We start from the raw sequence: 20,334 nt of genomic DNA on the forward strand, positions 1-20,334 counted from the left end.
AAAAAGGATTTAGGAAGTGGAGAGCTGCCCACCTAGAAAGGCTTATTAGCACAACAGAATAATGAGATTTTGACAATTGAATACCTCACCAGAAGTGGGAAAAATGTACTTCTCAGAAGGCTTACTGAAATTTGAAAAGAAAACTTTTAACTAAAATGAAGGAAATGAGATAACAAATATGCACACATATAAATGTATACATATATGTAGGTATATATGCATATAATATACTCAGAGAACAAAATATGCTCAGCTGAAACTGCAAAATTGGAAAAGAACAACAACAATTTCTAAACTTTGTTTCACAAAAGAAACCAAGTATTAATGAAAGTATTCTATGACTTCCAAATAGATAAAAAAATTAATATGAGCTGAATAAAGCCAAATCACGGCAGGCTAGAACATCTGCAGATGAGAAGTGCTAATTATCAGTGTCAAATCGAAGACCATCTCTCATAATGTATACGCAATCTTGGTTCTTAATTTTCTCACAAGTTTTTGATGAAGACAGAAGCTTACGGAACACTTGGCAGCCAAGTTAATATATCTAATATATTGGGTTAGGATTTAAGGAGATTTTGAAAAACCAGAACAAGAACTTAAATTAACAAGGACATTTAAAATAAAGATGTGTATTAGATTATAAACTTTGAAAAGTATCATATATGGAAGATGGTCGTAGGGAGGCCAAATGAAACATTCAACGAATGTATGGAATTTCTATGCGCCTCTTTATTGAGAAGATTTCTTTAGAACACTGTGCTTGCTTTGGGGTTTCCTACTTTAAAAGTGATGTTCTAGCCCAGTGGAGTATGCATTTAGGAGAACTTAACTGAGATGGGAAAAGAGGAAAATTTATCATATGAAGAATGTGAAAATTCTACATGTCACTTATAGATTTAGGCAACCAAAACATCTCAGAAAGTGTCCATAAAAAATTGGCAAAGTTTCTTAGTAATTACTCTCCTTATGAATATAATCAATATAGCCCTGAACGTAACAGCAACTGCATCTTCAGTGTAATGTAGAAATAGCTTTGAACATGTTTTAATGTTTCAAAATAGATGTTAATGAATTTTTTATTTTGTTACATATCCCATTACTTGATTTGTTCGAAAAGGATATGGGTGCATATAGGAGAAACTAGGGAGACTGATAGGTATTTGACTCATGTGGTCACATTGTGATAATCGTAAAAAAAAATGAAATTTGGAGTCCTTTGAAAAGCAGTACTACTAAAGTTAATTTTCATAGCTATAATAATTGCAGGAATTTTATCATTGACAATTTTGTGGGGACTTTCCACAAGAATATTTATAGCAAAGTATATTGTTGGGCAGTTATACGTCCACTATCTTTAACTTTATAGGAACAGAAGGCTGCACATAATACAAGTTGCCCACTGATTCTGGAATTCAGATATCATTTTCTGGAATTATCAGACTGTTTCCAATGTTTTTTTTCTTTTTTGGTATTTTGAATAATCTTGAAAGATTCTAATTTCTATTTCTACTTTTGCAAACAGTAATACAGTTTAAGTTAAAATAAGGCATGTTTTGAAAACCAATTCCTGAAGCAAAACCAAATTCTATATTGAAGTATAACATTACCTTACATCTTGGAAATTGTTAAAACTGTGTGTTCTCCAAAACTTTTAAATTATTAGACACTCATAGACCCCTGGTCTTTCAGCAGAACCCTTGTTTGGTGATACAAGTGTAAAGGTATACATTATCTCAAGCATAGCCAAGAAGACTATTAAAATAGTATTTACACCCCTGGCTGGTGTAGCTCAGTAGATGGAGTGCAGCCTGTGAACCAAAGGGTCATCAGTTCGATTCCCAATCAGGGCACATGCCTGAATTGCAGGCCAGGTTCCCAGTGGGGGCCACATGAGAAGCAACCATACATTGATGCTTCTCTCCTTCTCTTTATCCCTCCCTTCTCCTCTCTCTAAAAATAAATAAATAGCCCCAGCTGGTGTAGCTCAGTGGATTGAGCACAGGCCTGAGAACCACACCATCGCAGTTCGATTCCCAGTCGGGGCACATGCCTGTGTTGCGGGCCAGTTCCCAGCACGGGATGCATAAAAGGCAACCGTACATTGATATTTCTCTTCCTCTCTCCTTCCCTTCCCCTCTAAAAATAAATAAAATATTTTAAATAAATAAATAAATAAAATTAAAAAATAAAATAGTATTTACAAATATATCTGCATAGCAGAAACAATTGAGATTTTCAGATATGGATCTCTAGTTGGACTTTTTAAAAATGCTTCTGAAGAAAAAGTCAGAAATAGAATCATTAACTTCTACCAGACAGATAAGTAGGCTTCACATTGTTTTCACTTTTTCTAGCCTTGTAGCAGCAGTAAGATGCATCTACAATTTTACTATCATCAGAGACCATACATGAACAGTGCTCTTTTGCTTTGCTGCAAAGCTCCTTTCAAATAACAGGCGCTCGATAAATAATGAATAGAACTATACTCAGCAAGAACTTGTCTTCCACTACAGTGTCCTTATTATGTTGACATGGATTAAGAAATTAAAACCAAAATGAGCTAATATATCTTGCAATACTCAACAGCATGATACCCTCATGTTCCTCACTAAAGGTTTAATCATTCTCTCATGTTTACTGACTTCCCCTTCTTTTAAACTTAGACTTGACCTAATCTCAATTTTTAGACTCTTGATCCTGCCTGCTCATTTAAGTTTGTAAATATCCTCCTGCTCTCACTTGTGTTTTTGCCAAACCACAGATTCAGGATCCAATCTGTCATTAGGTTCTCATTTGCACCCTGGAATGTCATTCCTTTGACCATCTGTCACACTCCTCCTTGATAATTTTTAAATCCCAGATAAACACAACCAACCACTGTCTCAGGTGTCTGCTTTCAGATTCCTAAATAATGTGGGCAGAATAGTTATAACCATCTTAATCAATTCACCAAGTATATAGAGAAATTGGATGATGTTGTAAAGGAGATTAGTAAACAATCTATTCATATCCATTTTTATCAGTTGCCACATAGTAGTTTTTCTAATTTGATTTTGCCATTTCCTTTTGAGCCATATTGCTCCACTCACAGCCAGAAAACATCTCTCTGTAAGGAAGCTTACACATCCATTACCGACATTTTAAAACCACAGTTGAAACTGCTCATTACTTCTTTGGTATCAATTATGTCTAACTGTGCATACATGACTTTGTATAGTAAAGACATTTTAAAAATAACATAAATATATACAAAACAAAAATATATGTCTTGAGGACTGTCAGCAAATCTGCTCATGAATCACACAAATTTGAATAAGTATTGAATATGAGGTGGAGAAGGGGATAAAGAATAAAAAAGAAATTTTTAAAATAGAAATTCAACCCCAAGTCTAAAATTATTTATAAACATACAATAATATAATTTAAAGGGAGAGATATACAGATAAACCAGTGTGCAAAAAACCGACACACAACAACAACAATAAAAAGATATTCTACCTACTGTCATAGAACTTTAGCTGACACAAATATTATTATTTTTGTAGGGAATGGATGAATCAAAATAGAAGAAATTAAATTTAGAGACACTAAATTTATAGACACTAAAGGCATTTACATTCCATTCTTAGAGAGCTTTATAACACATCAACCCTCTTTAAAAACTCTTTGAGGCCCCCCTGTCTGCAGGCACAGGGCAGAGTAGATAGATGATCTCCATAGCACTGTGGTTCTGAGAAAGGAAAGGATTAGGGAGAAGTGCTTAATAAAATAGAAAGCAAAACCAAGTGGCAAGAAATGGTAAAGGTAGCCACAATTTTATTTTGTTTTTCTACTTGTCTATGTGTGCTCACTGAGTATGAGTCAGCTGTCCTTTTGCTGTCACTGTGCGTAGCAGAACGACACAAGCACGTGAGAGGAGGGACGGTCAGGCAAACCTCTCTGCAAAAGGTACGTACAAGTCAAACAAACCAACGGGGGTTAAAATAATGAAAAAGACAGGAAAGGCACAGTTTTCTTTCTAGAGCAACAGGCCCACTGAAACATACCAAATCACTACACATGCAGGTCACACTTTCCCAGTTCAGAGTCAGGGTTGCATACAGACTGTCTCCCATTAGTCAAGCTTTGGGTTCTACCTTGCAGAAAGGATTGTGTGGCTCTATCTCGTGTGACAGGATATGTTTTGTGAGTGAAGACTGAGTGAGATTTGACTGGGAGGAGAAAGGAGATTGTTAGCATAACAAAACCAGCCTCCTCACTCCCAGTAGGTGGTGACTCGGCAGGCACAGCTGTTCCCCCAGCCACTGGGGGACGTGTGAGGCTTTATTTGCAGCTGTAGGCTCAGGCCAGGCTATGTGCCGTTTACTTAGGAATGCACGAACCGCTAAATGGTCTTTTGAAGCCATGTGGATAAAAACAGAATTTTAAATGGTTATGCTCTGTAGAGAAATTACAACACCAGCTGTGAGTTCTGGTTTGAAGGATAGAAATAAACTATGGGAATACTGACTACTACAAATCTGACAATGCTAAAGACATAAAAAATAAACTTAAAATCTCCCATGGTTTCCAGCACATATACACACACTCTCTCTCTAAATGACAGCATTTCACTACAATGAACAAAACTTTGAAAGAAAATACACCAAAAGACACATTTTTAATAGCTACATGGTCAAAGTTGAGACTCTTCCTTATCTTAAACTCAAGGCAATGCAAACTTGAAGTTAGATAATCTTTCACTAAACTCATATATCCATAAGAAAAAACAGTATTTTCCTATTTAAGTGTACTGTTTAATTTTTTAATTTTTAAATGGTTATTTATTTATGTATTTGTTTGTTTGTTTTTAGACAGAGGGAGAGAGAGGGAGAAAAAGGGAGGAAATATCAGTGTGGTGTGGTTTCCTCTCACATGCCCCCCCACTGGGGCCTTGGCCCACAACTGAGGCATGTACCCTGACTGGGAATCAAACCAGTGACATATGATTAAAATGGTAATTTTCAGTGAAGTTCTTTCATTATTTTTAAAAGGATGTGTTATTTGGACTCATTTATTTTTCAAAGGCAAGTGTCTACTAAAGTGGACAGCACATATAAGAAGAAGGAAACAGATAAACGAGTAGTAGTGTGTCCTTGATGGCGAATTAGCAATGAAGCTATAATAAGGGTTTCCGATTTAAAAGGCTCATTAACTGTTATTTAGAACCCTGAAAACTGAGACACAAGTGTATAACAATTGTAAATTACTTTTTTCCCTTCTAAAAACTGTAAGATATATACATACACTTGAAAATTGGCATTAAGCCTAGGAATTAGGTTAGGGAAGCTCCTTGCCTCACACAAAACCTAGTCTCAGGAGGCGGCATAAAAGATCATGAAGCAGAACAGACTCACTCTGTAGACTAATGATGACTTAATATTGAGGGATTAGGTCGTTCTTTTACATTACAAAGTGAAAGAACAAAGTAATTACCTGCACAGCGTCCTGGTGCAAGCCTCTATTCCTAGAGTTGTGACATGACTATAGCTCATTTGATATAGGAATTCAGTTAAGAACTCAAAATTATACAGTGGATTTTTAAAATGCTAACATTAAAAGCTTACATATGACAACTTAAAGAGAAGGTGACAGTAGAAAAAACTACATTTTAATCAGGAAATATTCCATGTTTTGTTGTTGTTGTTTTAGAGCAATACAATTTAAAACTACTGCAACTTAAATTTATCCCCTAACCCCGACTTTTAATTTTAAGTAAAATTGTTTCATTGTCAATATATTAGTTAATGAATAAAATAAGATTATTATCTATACAATAGATCCTATAGATTATCTAATATATAATAGATAATATATTTACAATATACATTGTGCTATATATGCTGTAAAAAAGTCAAGAAAAGATTGATTTCTTTGTTGTTTTCCAAATAAAGCCTTTAATATTTCATAGATAAGGGGTTATAACTTTTTACATAAATATTGAATATATCTGTTTATCACAATTTTTCCTATCCAGCACAGTTTGGTACCAAAGGAGGTAAAGGATTCATGGCAGAATATTTTATTCATTTCTGGAGCACAGAATATAGCACAGTGGTTAGAACTCAATGTTATTAATGGTGCATTGAAATGCCCCCTTTCTGCTTTGCCACATCTCCCTGGTCAGAGCCTTCCGACTGACCTCACTGATGCTGCACTCGGGCGGCCTCCGGCTCTCTTCATTTCCCCCAAACGGAAAAGAATTCTCTGATGGCTCCACGTGTCATGACACTCTACTCTTTCAGTGGAATGTTCTACCTCCTCACACAGTGTGCCCATTTTAGTGATCTCTTTAGAGTAAATCCCGTTTCGCTGCCCCAAATGGCCAGTTACCCTACGTATCATCTTTATCTCCCCAATGATATGGCAAGTTCCTGGAAAGCAAGAGTTGGGCTTTTTAATTCCTTACATTCTGCCCAGCTCAAGTCACTGCCCCATAGTCAGAGGACAGTGCCTATCACCTTCAACATTAGGCTGCAGGAGAAAAACAGTGTTTAGTCAAGAACTGACTACAGAACTTTTCTTAGAGAAAAAAAAAAACATTTTAGGATGGGAGAAGAGTGGTGGAAAATGGTAATACAATATGATGCTGGAGTAGAACCTGCTGGGCAGCCAGTGTAAAATATCAAGTGAGGAAACAAGGCTGTGTGTGTGCACACACAGAGATTTGGGAGAGGATCTTGAACTAATTTTAATTACATTTTAAAGAAAAATATCTGTTGCATATCAGTGAGCATCCAGGCAGCCAGCTTCTCAATGATAATTGGATGATTATCGAAGTGTCCTTTCTTTCAAGCCCAGTTTCTGTTTCAACTATTGAATGAGACTGTTCCCAAATGACTCTTGCTTTATAAAATCTAGGTCCGAGTAAAATGCTAGTTTTTGACTGAACAATCCTTCCACTGATAACAAAGAGAAAATCCTGAATCTTTCAGGAAATTTTGTTTACTGGCACGGGAGAACTGCTAAAGCAAGATAACTAGAAGGATTAGATTACAGAGGGAAGTGCAGAGAGGCAAACTGTTGATTACAATGTATCTGCTTTGTTTTGTTTTGTTTTGTTTTGTTCTCTTTGGAAGTTTGGCAGGAAGCTAAAACTCTAAGCTGGAAAACAAAGAGCATGTTTGGTTTTTGTGTGTATTTGTTTTGCCATCTCCTATTGTTGCACAGTGATTGGAGATGGGGACCAATCAGGCACTTGACTGGTGCACAAACATGCCCTTGACTGAAAGCCCTCGAGGGCTGTGCCAGGAGCATAGACCAACCTGAGGTAGACTGACCCTGAAGGAAACTGCAAATGGGCCTTGATTGAGCTCAACTCTGACTGTATTAAAGTGATAATTTCCCTCTTTCATTGCTTATCAGAGAAAATGGTGACTATTCTCTCGAGGAAATATATTGGCATTTTAGACTCTGCTAGGCCGACACACTGTGTGACAGTCAACTAAAAATTACTACATAGAACACAAGACTGTAAGTGCTGGTCTTGCCTCCCCAGTAACCCTAATTGGGGTGGAGGGAGGTGAACAAAAACAAGTCACTTTATGAGACCTTAGAGTTAACTGACAATGATTATAAAATCATTAAGATTAATATGTTAAAAAAATGGAACCAAATGGAGGAGGAGTAAGTGGAAGCTAGACTAACCTCCCCCGAGAACCAGTCTGGAATTACAACTAAATTTTAGAGATATCATCCCAAATAAGCAACTGAACACTAGCTGGAGAAAAGCCTTATGACTGAGGACAGAAAGAAGAAACCAACTTCAACACAATGAGGCAGGTAGGGAGTGTGGAGGAGGCATAAGAGGGCCGGCCAGGCTCCCATGGGTGGCAGCTAAAGTTCCAGAGGGATGTTTCAGTGGCCAGGGGGACCCTATGAGAAGTGTGGGATCTAAACCCCAAGCTGGGCTTCCCCAGAATTGGAAAGGAACCCAGATAACATCCAGCTGTGAAAAGCAATAGGGCTTCTGTCTGTCAGGGAGAGATGGTTGGAAACTCAGAGAGCCTCATAAAAAGGCCCGTGCACGAAATTTTGTTTGCAGCCCATTAAGCTGGGATCCAGCAGAGGGAGGGCAGTGTGGACTAGAGACACTTGAGGGAGTCTGAGGTTGGTGGCTTTGAGGACAGAACTGAAGTAACAGCCACCAGGATCTTTTTGCTGAGTCATTCCCCATACTTCCGAAGCCATCTTTCTCAGGTAAAGTACTCGGCTCCAAGGGGCATCATCCTGAGAGGAGCTATATAGCCTTGCTCACAGGAATCACTCTGCCCTACTCTTTGGCACTTACACTGATTATAGCTTGATTAGTTCAACAACTGATCAGTTTAATGGCTGATCAGTTTAAAAGCAAAGGCAGAAAATACAAAAAGCCATCAAAATGGGAAGACAAAGAAACTGACCCTGAAAGAAACAAAAATAATTCTCTAGAAGAAGAACTAGATGAAATGAAGGTAACAATTTATTAGACAGCGAGTTTAGAATACTGACTATAAGGATACTCAACGGCATAGAAAAGACATAGAAACCATGAAAAAGAACCAGTCAGAAATAAAGAGTGCAGTATCTGAGATAAAATAATACACTGGAAGGAATAAACAGTAGGTTAAATGAAGCAGAGGACTGAATCAGAGATTTGGAAGGCAAGGTAGATAAAAACACCCAAGCAGGGCAGCAAAAAGAAGAAAGAATTAAAAAATGAGAACTTAAGAAACATTTTGGACAACATAAAGTGTAACAACATGCACATCATGGGAATACCACAAGGAGGAGAGACGGAGCAAGGGATTGGGAAACTACCCAAAGAAATAATGACTTGAAACTCCCTTAACATGGTGAAGGAGAAAGTTCTAAACAAGTTGGACCCAAAGAGGTTTATACTCAGACAAATCATAATTAAAATGACAAGGCTCAAAGACAGGGAGAGAACCATAAAAGTCACAAGAGAAAAGCAGGTACCATATTTTGCTGTGTACAATGAGCACTTTTTGCCCAATTTTTAGGGAAAAATAAGGATGCACATTATACATAGGTAGTACTGGTTCTGTATCCACATAAATGTTTGAATTCTTTTATTTATGCTTATGAATTAAAAGTGTAACTCTAGAAAGGGATAACAATATCTGTATGCAAAATAATACCTTGAAATATGATCATTTGGATTCTAAATGTAAATAAATAAATAATTGAATTTAAAAAATTAAAATGAAAGCTTTTTTTCCTGAAAGTTTGGGTCAAAAGCATGGGTACTCATTAGACACTGGAGTGCATTGTACACAGCAAAACATAGCAGTCACTTACAGAGAAGAACCAATTAGACTGGCATCTGATTATTCACCAGAAACATTTCAGGCCAAAAGGGAGTGGCATGGTGTATTCAAGGTGATGAAAAGCAAGGACCTACAACCAAGACTACCCTACCCAGCAAGGCTAGCATTTAAAATTGTAGGAGAAATCAGGAGCTTCCCGGATGAGAAACCGCTAAAGGAGTTTGTTAAGACCAAACAAGCACTGCGACTAATGTGGAAGGCCTTGCTTTAAGAAGAAGAAGAAAAGGTAAAGAAAAATAAAAATGGAGGACAAAGTCTAACAATGAAATGGGACTACATATGTATCTATCCATAATCACCTTAATGTAAATGTCTTAAATGCTCCAACCAAAAGACACAGGTTGGCTGCATTGATAAAAAATAAGACCCATACATATGCTGCCTCGAAGAGACCCATCTCAGATTAAAAGATACACACAGACGAAAAGTAAAGGGTTGGAAAAATATATTGCATGCAAATGGAAAAAAAAGCTAGGGTAGCAGTATTTATAGCCAAAAGATATACTTTAAAACCAAGTATATCATAAAACATTTATGCACCGAACACAGCAGCACCTAAATATGTAAAGCAAATTTGGATGGACACGAAGAGAAAGACAACAAGAAGTATGGTCATAGTCCAGGATTTTAACACCCAAATGACTTCAATGGATAGATCCTCCAGGCAGAAAAATCAACAAGGAGACAGGAGCCTTAAATGGCACACTAGATCAAATGAATTTAATTGATATCTTCAGAGCACTTCACCTCAAAGCAGCAAAATACATATGCTTTTCAAATGCATATAGAACATTTTTAATATAGACCACATATTAGTACACAAACAAGTCTCAATAAATTAAGAAGATTGAAATTACCACAATGCTATGAAACTAGAAATCAATCACAAGAATGGTGAAAACCATGCAAAGACATGGAAGTTAAACAACATATTATTAAATAATGAATGCGTCAACAGATAGATCAAAGAAGAAATCAGAAGATACCTTGAAACAAATGAAAATGAGGACGCAACAATTCAAAATCTCTGGAACACTGGGAAAGCAATCCTAAAAAGGAAATTCATAGCATTACAGGCCTATCTCAAAAAACAAGAAAAAACCCTGGCTGGTGTAGCTTAGTGGATTGAGCGCAGGCCTATGAAGCAAAGAGTCACCAGTTCGATTCCCAGTCAGGACACATGCCTGGGTTGCGGGCCAAGTCCCCAGTGGGAGACACATGACAGGCAACCACACATTGATGTTTCTCTCCCTCTCTTTCTCCTTTCCATCCCCTCTCTCTAAAAATAAATAAATAAAATCTTTTAAAAAACGAGAAAATTTCAAATAAACAATCTATCTTTATACTCAATGGAGCTTGAAAGAAAACAGCAAACAAAGCCCAGTGACTAGAAGGAAGGAAATAATAAAAATCCAAGGAGCAATAAATGAAACAGACTCTAAAAAATAACAATATAAAAAATCAATGAATCCAGCAGCTGGTTCTTTGAAAAAATAAATAAGATTGACAACTCTTTTAACAGGCTCATCAAAAAGAGAGAGAAAGGACGTAAATAAATAAAATCAGAAATGAAAGAGGAGAAATAACAACTGATACCAAAGAAATGCAAAGTATTGTAAGAAAATATTAGGAACAACTATATGACAACAAACTGGACAACCTGAATGAAATGGATACATTTCTAGAAACATACAATCTTATGTGATTCACCACATAAACAGAATGAAGGATAGGATCACAAGATCAGCACATGATCATATCAATAGATACAGAAAAAACATTTGATAGAATCCAACATCTACTTATGATAAAAACTCTTAGCAAATTGGGAAGAGAGGGAACATAATTAAACATAATAAAGGCCATGTAGGCAAACCCACTGCCAGTACCACACTGAATGGACAAAAACTACAAGCCTTCCCCTTAAGATCAGGAGCAAGACAGGGATGTCTGCTTTCACTTCTCTTATTCAACATAGTACTGGAAGTCCTAGGCATAGCAATAAGACAAGAAGAAGGAATAAAAGGCATCAAGATTGAAAAGGAAGAAGTAAAACTGTCTGTATTTGCAGATGACAAGACTATGTACTTAGTGAACCCCAAAGATTCCACTAAGAAACTGTCAGAGCTGATGAGTGAATTCAGCAAAATAGCAGGATACAAAATTAATTTTCAGAAGTCAGTTGTAATTTTATATGCTAATAATGAACTAACAGAAAGGAAAATTAAGAAAATTCCATTCATAATTGCTTCAAAAAATTAAATACCTAGGAATCAATTTCACCAAGAAGCTAAAAGACCTTTACTTGGAAAATTGTAAGACACTGAAGAAAGAAATAGAAGATACAAATAAGTGGAAGTACATACAGTGTTCATGCATAGAAAGAATTAACATCATTAAAATATCCACATTATTAATATGATCTATAGATTTCATGCAATTGCTGTCAAGATTCCAATGATGTAATTCACAGAACTGGAACAAATATTTTTTAAAAATTAGATAGAACCACTAAAGGCCCCACAGAGCAACAGCAATCTTGAGAAAGGAAAACAAAGTTGGAGGAATCAAGCTACCTAATATCAAACTATACTGCAAAGTCATAGTAATCAAAACAGCATGGTACTGTCATAAAAACACACACATAGATCAATGGAATAGAATAGAGAGCCCAGAAATAAACCCACACAGTCAATTAATATTCATTAGAGGAAGTAAACACGTACAACGGGCTATAGATAGTTTAGTCAACAAATGGTGTTGGGAAAACCAGACAGATACATGCAGATTACGTAACTAGACCACCTTAATACACCACGCACAAGAATAAATTCAAATGACTTAAATGTTAGACCCCAATCCATAAAGATCCTAGAAGAAAACATAGGTAACAATTTCTCAGACATTTTTAACCTTTTTTATTGTATATATCTCCCCAGGCAAGGGAAATAAAAGACAAAAAATTAAACAAATGGGACTACATCAAATTAAAAAGTGTTTGCACAATGAAGGAAATCATCCATGAAATACAAATGCAATCTACAGAATTGGAGAACATATTGGCTGATACATCTGATAAGGGGTTAATATCCCAAATTTATAAAGTACTTACAAATCTTAACACCAAACAAACAAACAAACCCATTAAAAAATGGGCAAATGACCTAAATAGGCACTTCTCCATGGAGGACATAAAGAAGGCCAATAGACATATGAAAAGATGCTCAATGTCACTAATCATCAGAGAAATGCAAATTAAAACTACAATGAGGTTTCCATCTAATACCTGTCATGATGGCCATCATTAATAAATCAACAGACAAGTTCTGGCAAGGATGTGGATAAACGAAAACCCTTTTGCACTGTTGGTAGGAATGCAGGTTGGTGTAGCCAGTGTGGAAAGTGGTATGGAGACACCTCAAAAAATTAAAAATGGATCTTTTGGACCCAGCAATCCCACTTCTGGGAACATATCTGAAAAAACACTAAACATCAATTCAAAAGAACATAAGTGCCTCTATGTTCATTGCAGTGATATTTGCAGTTGACAAGATATGGAAGGAGCCCAAGTGTCCATCAGTAGATGAGTGGATAAAACAACTATGAGACATTTACATGGTGGAATACTACTCAGCTTTAAAAAAGAAGAAAGTCTTACCCTTTGTGACAGTGTTGATGGACCTGCAGAACATTATGCTAAGTGAAACTAGCCAGTCAGAGAAAGACTATACCATATGATATCACTCATACATGAAATATACTGAACAAACTGAACTAAAAAGCAAAATAGAAACACACTCGGCTGGTGTAGCTCAGTGGATTGAGCTTGGGCCAGCGAACCACATGATCGCGGTTTGATTCCCAGTCAGGGCACATGCCTGGGTTGCAGGCCAGTTCCCGGCAGGGGACACACCAGAGGCAACCATACATTGATATTTCTCTCCTTCTCTCCTTCCCTTCCTCTCTAAAGATAAATAAATAAAATCTTAAAAAAAATACAGAAACACACTCATGGATGGAGGGCAGATGACAGCTAGTAGGGATGGTTAGGGGGTGGAGGGATTGTACAAAAAGGAAAAAGAACTCAAAGATATGGACAATGGTGTGGCAATTTCTGGTGGGAGGTGGTATAAGGGGACTAAATGGTAATGGGAAAATACAATAAAGATTAAATCAAAAAGAGAGGAAATATTTTTTAAAAAGTTAAAAAATATGTAGAAAATTTCACCAGAGATTTCCATCTCTATGAAAAGGAAGAAATGGCTGTGGAGTAAAGCAGTGTGTTTCCACTACATTTTCTCTGGGAGGACTCTTGTTTTCTTGAGCAGACTGTCAACTGCACATTGGTGTTTTCTATTCATATATTTCCAGCCTATGTTTCAGTGAATTATATACAAATAGGTCCCAAAGTAAAAATTAAAAAAATACCTTCTATATACATAGGGTAAAAGACTCAAAAAGAGGTGCTCTCTCTTGTCCAGATAAATGAGCAAACCCCAAATTAACAAGAGATAAAACGTATGACAGAAAGATCTAATGAAGATAATAAAGGTCTGGAAAAACATGGAGTATGGTCTTAAATTTAATTATTTAGTAAGCAAATGTGGGTGGTAAAGTGGAGAATCCCATCAAAGTATCTTGGCATGAGGATATTACCTAGCTTATATGACCCCAGACATAAATACCATTAAGACATCTATTTTACAATAAGCTAATTGTACATATATGAACAAATTATAACAAAAAGCAGGTGCTTTTTTACAATTGTTTTTACTATAAATTAGTTCCAAGTGTCAAGAAATATAAAGTAATTGAGATTTTACCATTGTCACATGTTAACAAATTAGCCTGTTATACTTTTATGGATACTGGCAGAAGATACTAGGCTTCTGGGTTAGACACCAAGAACTTTATTACTCATATCACAGCAGACAGCATTCAGAACAGTCAGAACAGTTCTTAGACAATAGGGAGTGTCTTGTTCCAGAATGGAATGCAGGTTTCTTAATCTAATTGCCCGATATAATGCATATGAGTACATGTAATTACTACCTCTGGGACAAAGTCCCACCTGAGTTTCTTGCAGCCCATTATAGAATATTGGGGTTTCCTAATTCTAGTTCCTCTGCTTTAAAGCAAACCCGCTGCACACACAGTATGCACCTGGGCCACTTCATGTTACTCTCTAGAGATTTGGGGTAAAGGAAGAGAAAACATGAAGTTCATCCCACTTCCCATGCCAGGAGAAATCAAGTTGCTTGTCTTTGACCCAGGAGTGCAGAGCTTTCTGCTAGCATCCAAGAAATTCTGTAAAGACTAATCAGTTAGCATGAGGGTAGGGTATAATCTCAACACCCAGGTGTGAATGTCACTGTTACACACTTCAAACCCGGGTGGTTGAGCCATTGATATTCCCATCTTTTGTTTTGTTTTTTTTTTTTTTAGCTAATGGGGTACATTGATGAGTATATAATCATTTTTCACTTTTTTGTTTAAGATTATTAATCGTTTTGAACAAATATTTACATGTTGATTTAAGATTTTGGTCTTACTCTTCTGTTAATTATTTATTCTTTCTTGTCCTTGAACTCTTTTGGTTTCTCTTTGGAATGTTTATTTTATTTTGTGGGAAGTTTTAAACATATTCATGATAATAATCCTTACTCAGTTAAATGTATGGCTGTGTCTTACTCCAGGTTATAACCTGTTTTCAAATTTCATTTGGAAATAATTTGATGCAGGAGTAACATTAGTTTAATATCACATTTGTCAATATTTTAATAAATGTGGTGTTTATATCTTTTCATAAGAAATTCTCTCCTACCCTAGCTACAAAATGTGGTGCACCATAGTTTTCTCTAATGCTCTTAAATTTCTGATTGTATAAATAGTTATTTAATCTATGTATATAATTTACTTGTGTGTATATGTTTGAGAGATATTAATGCAGTCTTTAGATATATAGCCAGTTGGTCCATTTCAATGTACTTTTTGAATTATTTATTTCATAGTGGTTACAAATGTCTTCTGTCAAGTTTATATATTTATACATAGATTTAGATATTCAATCATGTTTTTAGCACTTTCAGTTGGTTCAAATCTATTTATGCCTGCACTAGTATCACCTTTAAGGAGCACTTCATTGCTGTGCCCATCTCAAACCGCCGATCACCTATGTTGTGGCTGGACCTCCTATTGTGGTTCTTATGATGATATCCAGATGGTCTCAGCAATAGCCACCAGAAAACTTGGAAAAGCAGTTTACTGCTAACATGTCTGGGAATTTACAGGACACACCTGGGGCTAGACAGCTTGTGGGAAGAGGAGTGAGTGAATGGGCCCAGAGTTCTACCTTAATTTGGTTTGGTGGGGACTGGTTTTATGGAATAACCTTTTATATCAAATAAAAGAAGTAAGTGTGGGAAGAAGAAAAACCAAGCAGTCCAAATCATCAGTTATTGAAATTAACCAAGATTTCTAGGACAAAGTCGGAGGGGGGGTGGGGCCGGTGCAGCCTACGGACAGTGATAGTTGATTCAAGAGCCATTTTTGAGATGGAAGCCTCAGCAATAAAAGACTGTCAGACACTTCCATTCCAAAAACAAGAATAATAATAAAAACCAACTATCAGCAATTATGATGTAGTCATCTTTACAATATCTCAATATCTGTTGAGATATGCCTCTTCCCTTTTCTGTAACTATATTCCTCATTTATCTTCATTTTCAATATATTCTTTTTTTAAAGATTTTGTTTATTTATCTTAGAGGGGAAGGGAAGGAGAGAGAGAGAGAGAGAGAGATATCAATGTATGGTTGCCTCTCATGTGTCCCCCACCAGGAACCGGGAACTGTCCTGCAACCCAGGCATGTGCCCTGACTGGGAATCGAACCGCGATCGTGTGGTTCGCAGGCCCACGCTCAATCCACTGAGCTACACCAGCCAGGGCATTTTTAAATATATTCTTGATTTTCTTACTCCTTTACCATTTTCATTTTATTAACACACTATTTAGTTTATGATTTAAGATATATTTAGGTTATAGATTAATATGAAAATTTGACAGTTTCTGATTTAATCATGTGGTAAAATTATCTTAAAATATATTGAGATGTATTTAAAAATGATATTTAATCTGATTGTAACTATGATGTAGTTGAAAAAATATCTACTTACTTTTTTCATGGTCCATGCTTCTATTTTGCACCTTTATTATGTTTTCTAACCTGTGTTCTACTTATAAAATAAGCTTAACTATTTAACCTATGAAAACATTTTTCTTGCTTTGAAAATTACAGATTTTTTATTCTAGTAATTAACTAAAAAACTTAGTCAACTAAAACTTAGTTAACTGAGTTTTAACTAATTAAATAAAATAATATTCATGTGAATTAATTATTCAGAAATATTCAAATTAATGGAATATTTTTTAAAAATACCAGCAGCTAAAATTAAAATGTTTCTTCTTATAAATGGAAAAAAGAGTTTTTAAATAACCATCATATTAATAACTAGCAATTTATCACTTTAAATACAAGGGTGGCCAAAAGTAGGAATACAATTGTGAATACATGAAATATAGTGTATATTATTATATTATTATTTAATCATTATTCTATTAGTTATTTGTATTACAACTGTAAACCTGAGTTTGCTGATCTGTGTAGAGAAGGTTGACAATTGAAATTATTTTCCTTCTGCATTTTAAGTATATGATTTTTATTTACTTTTGTTATCTATTTTTCTTCATTTTAGTCCAGCAATCTACTTTAAATCTCATTATCACTCTAAAAAATATTTTGCCTTTTTTTTGACAGTTAATTTTTTCCCTTTATCTTTGAAGGTTAAAACTGACCTATCCAAGTAGAAATGCAATTTTGTGTTTGGTCTTTGGTATTTATTTTTATGGTGAGGTTCCATATATTTTCAAATTTGAAAAATTGTCTTGAATTTTTTTTATTTTGGCCTACATGAGGGTTTTTTTGTATGAATTAATAAATTTTACAACAGACTTGTTAAATCTCTTTTTTTGTCTAGTCTAGGGGTTATGCAGTATATTAAGTTTTAATTGTTATGTCCTAGTATCTTTGTATGTATGTGAATACATATTAACTTTTTATGTATATATATATTTATATACAATTTAAATTTAAATCTATTGGTATAAATTTATATATATAATTCTATATATATATATCTGTATTTCTATATATTTCTCTGTATAGTTCTACATACTTTTTTGTCTATTCACTAACTATAGTTTTATAGGATATTTGTACACACATAAATTGACACATGTATATATAATTGTATTTCCTGTAAATTTTTACAATTTTAATTGTTGTTCAAGTACAGTTTTCTATCTTACTCCCATCCCAGCCCACCCACCTTTAATTTCTGAATATATATTATATAAATGTACACATATTGCCATTTATAGTATGTAAAACTAAGTTACTATCACCACATATGGGTGGGGCCAAAAAATGGAATTATTGTCTGGAAGGTAGGCTCCTTGTAGTACAGGCTTCCCCCACAGGTGAGTGTTCTAGGAACTCATCTGTTATTAGTGTAGCAGCTGGCATTGTTGTGAGAGGCTGGATTTGGCTTTTGTGAGTTTTTCTGAAGACTCTTTCAATGTGTTTGCCCGTTTCACAATGGGTGATTTATGAGGTCAACTGACCACACTGCACTGAATATTCTGTAGTTTTTGACCCAAAATGGCATGAACCCCATGACCCACCCTCCCTATTCACCCAATCTTGTCCAGAACGACTTCCTTTTTTTGTTTATCCAGGTAAAAAATGTTCTCAAAGAGAAATGTTTTGCCAATGTACAAGAGGTGAAACAAAAATGGCGGTAGCTCTTAAACGCATCAAAACCAATGAGTTTAAAAACAGTTCTCTGCAGTGGAAAAATCTCTCAGTAGGCATGTTGCATCAAATGGAGAGTTTGAGGTGACTGAAGTTTAAACATGTAAGGACAGATACGCATTTTTAATAAGTAAATTCTAGGTTTTGGGGGGGCCCTCATATTTCTCATATAGTTCTACTTATTTTTCTGTACAAGCAAAAATGATAGTTTTATTTTGATGAGGATTTTAAAATTATTTTATACAAACTTATTATTTCATTGTCTTATTTTTAATTTATTTTCTTAAATTTCAAGAATCCTACAGCATTTTTTCTGATAATTTATGCATTTTGTATTACTCAGAGTAAATCCATGTTCTGATTTCTTTCAAATATTTGATTTTCAGGTTTATTATAAACCATAATATGCATTTCCCTTTCTTCTATTGTGAAAATATCTTTTCCTCTCCACTCACTCTTTATCTTAAAGCAGTTTAGGAGATAGCACTAAACCAAGGCGTTGAGATCACTCATCATGGCTCAGAGGCTCTGTCTGATTTATATTTCCATTATTCTTTGAATACGTACTTTCATGTAAGCAATGGGTAAAGAGAAATAATGGTTTTAATTTTTATTATAGATTTCTTTCTTTATGTTCTGAGGACATGTGAATGTTTACTACCTCATATAACATAATATCCAAGATATTAGGACCCAGCAAGATTGGATTTGCCAAATTACCGTTTTGTGAATCTGTTTTCTTTTTTTTTGTTAGGTAAGTATTTTTATAGACATAAGTGTATACACACACATATGTGCATATGTAATCATTGTAGTTTGGCTATTTCATTTTTAATTTTATCTCTTTTAAAAATATTGTATTTATTTATTTTTAGAGAGAGGGGAAAGTGAGGAGAAAGAGGGAGAGAAACATCAATGTGTGGTTGCTTTTCAGACACCCCCTACTGGGGACCCGGCCTACAACCCAGGCATGTGCCCTGACTGGGAATCAAATTGGTGGCACTTTGGTTTGCAGACTGGGCTCAATCCACTAAACAACACCAGCCAGGGTTCTTAATTTTATCTTTATATTTTATTATACATAATTGCCTTGTGTGTGGAGAATAGGCAATATGGGCTCTGATATCTTCATATATGGTATCATTAATTCTCCCAATGGTGCAAAGTGGGTATTTTGAATCACAGTTTATGGATATAAAAAGTGAGGCTCAGAGAGATTAGCTGACTTAGCTTATCTAACCTAATCAGGTCTGTTTGCTCAGGTACATGTTTTCAGCTCTGCACTAGTACATTTGATTTTAAAAAATTGCTATTTTTTCTATCTTAAGTATATTATTTCTGTTATTTATAATTTTATCAATTCTCAAAAATTTTAAAGTCTTACAAATAATCTCAAACATCTATAGCCCTACACAATTATCCATATAGTTCTCTCATACTTGTGATGGTATAGCTGATTTAAACATTCATATGTATGTTTAAATTTGCCATACATACATTCATAAGTATGGTAAAAATGAATGTTAAGACATTTACATCAGCATTATAAACCCTTTAAAATTGTTTTCTGTATTTTTAAACAAAGAATTGTTTATATCTTTAAATGTGATAATGTTGATAATGTGACAACATTGATAATGTTGTCAAATCACTATATCAAGACCTTTTGAATATATTCATAAATTAAATTCACTATTGCCAGATACACTAATCTAGTAGGAAGGACTTTAGTCACTACTGTCTCAACAATAGTACCCACAGAATAATGCAATTACTTACAATATGTGGAAATATGAATGGATTTTTTATATATTTAGTGTAGTTATTTACACTAAATATATTTGGGATATAGGATCGGATTGCAAATGTGAATGAAATACAACAGTCACTTAAATACAACTTGTCATACACAAACATGCACACATATGTATTTCTATCAACAGAGCTCACCATGGGGCTAGGAAAATAAGAGAAACACTCTTTGTATTTTCATATAAACCTTGTTATGGACACATGCAAAATTTGACATCTTTGTTGTGATAATTTTAAGAAACTTAGGGAGAATAAAAATGCTTGTGTGTATTGTCATT

The 20,334-nt window shown here is 35.0% G+C and overlaps 1 protein-coding gene across 3 annotated transcripts in view; it reads right to left on the reverse strand.

The window, feature by feature from the left end:
* The window catches only part of CDH18 (cadherin 18), a 389,486-nt gene that overhangs the window by 11,795 nt on the left and 357,357 nt on the right, over positions 1-20,334 (reverse strand). The window lies entirely within an intron of this gene.

The sequence above is a fragment of the Sturnira hondurensis genome, unplaced genomic scaffold (genome assembly GCF_014824575.4).
Source record: "Sturnira hondurensis isolate 20B ecotype Veracruz unplaced genomic scaffold, ASM1482457v3 Scaffold0014384, whole genome shotgun sequence".
NCBI lineage: Eukaryota > Metazoa > Chordata > Mammalia > Chiroptera > Phyllostomidae > Sturnira > Sturnira hondurensis.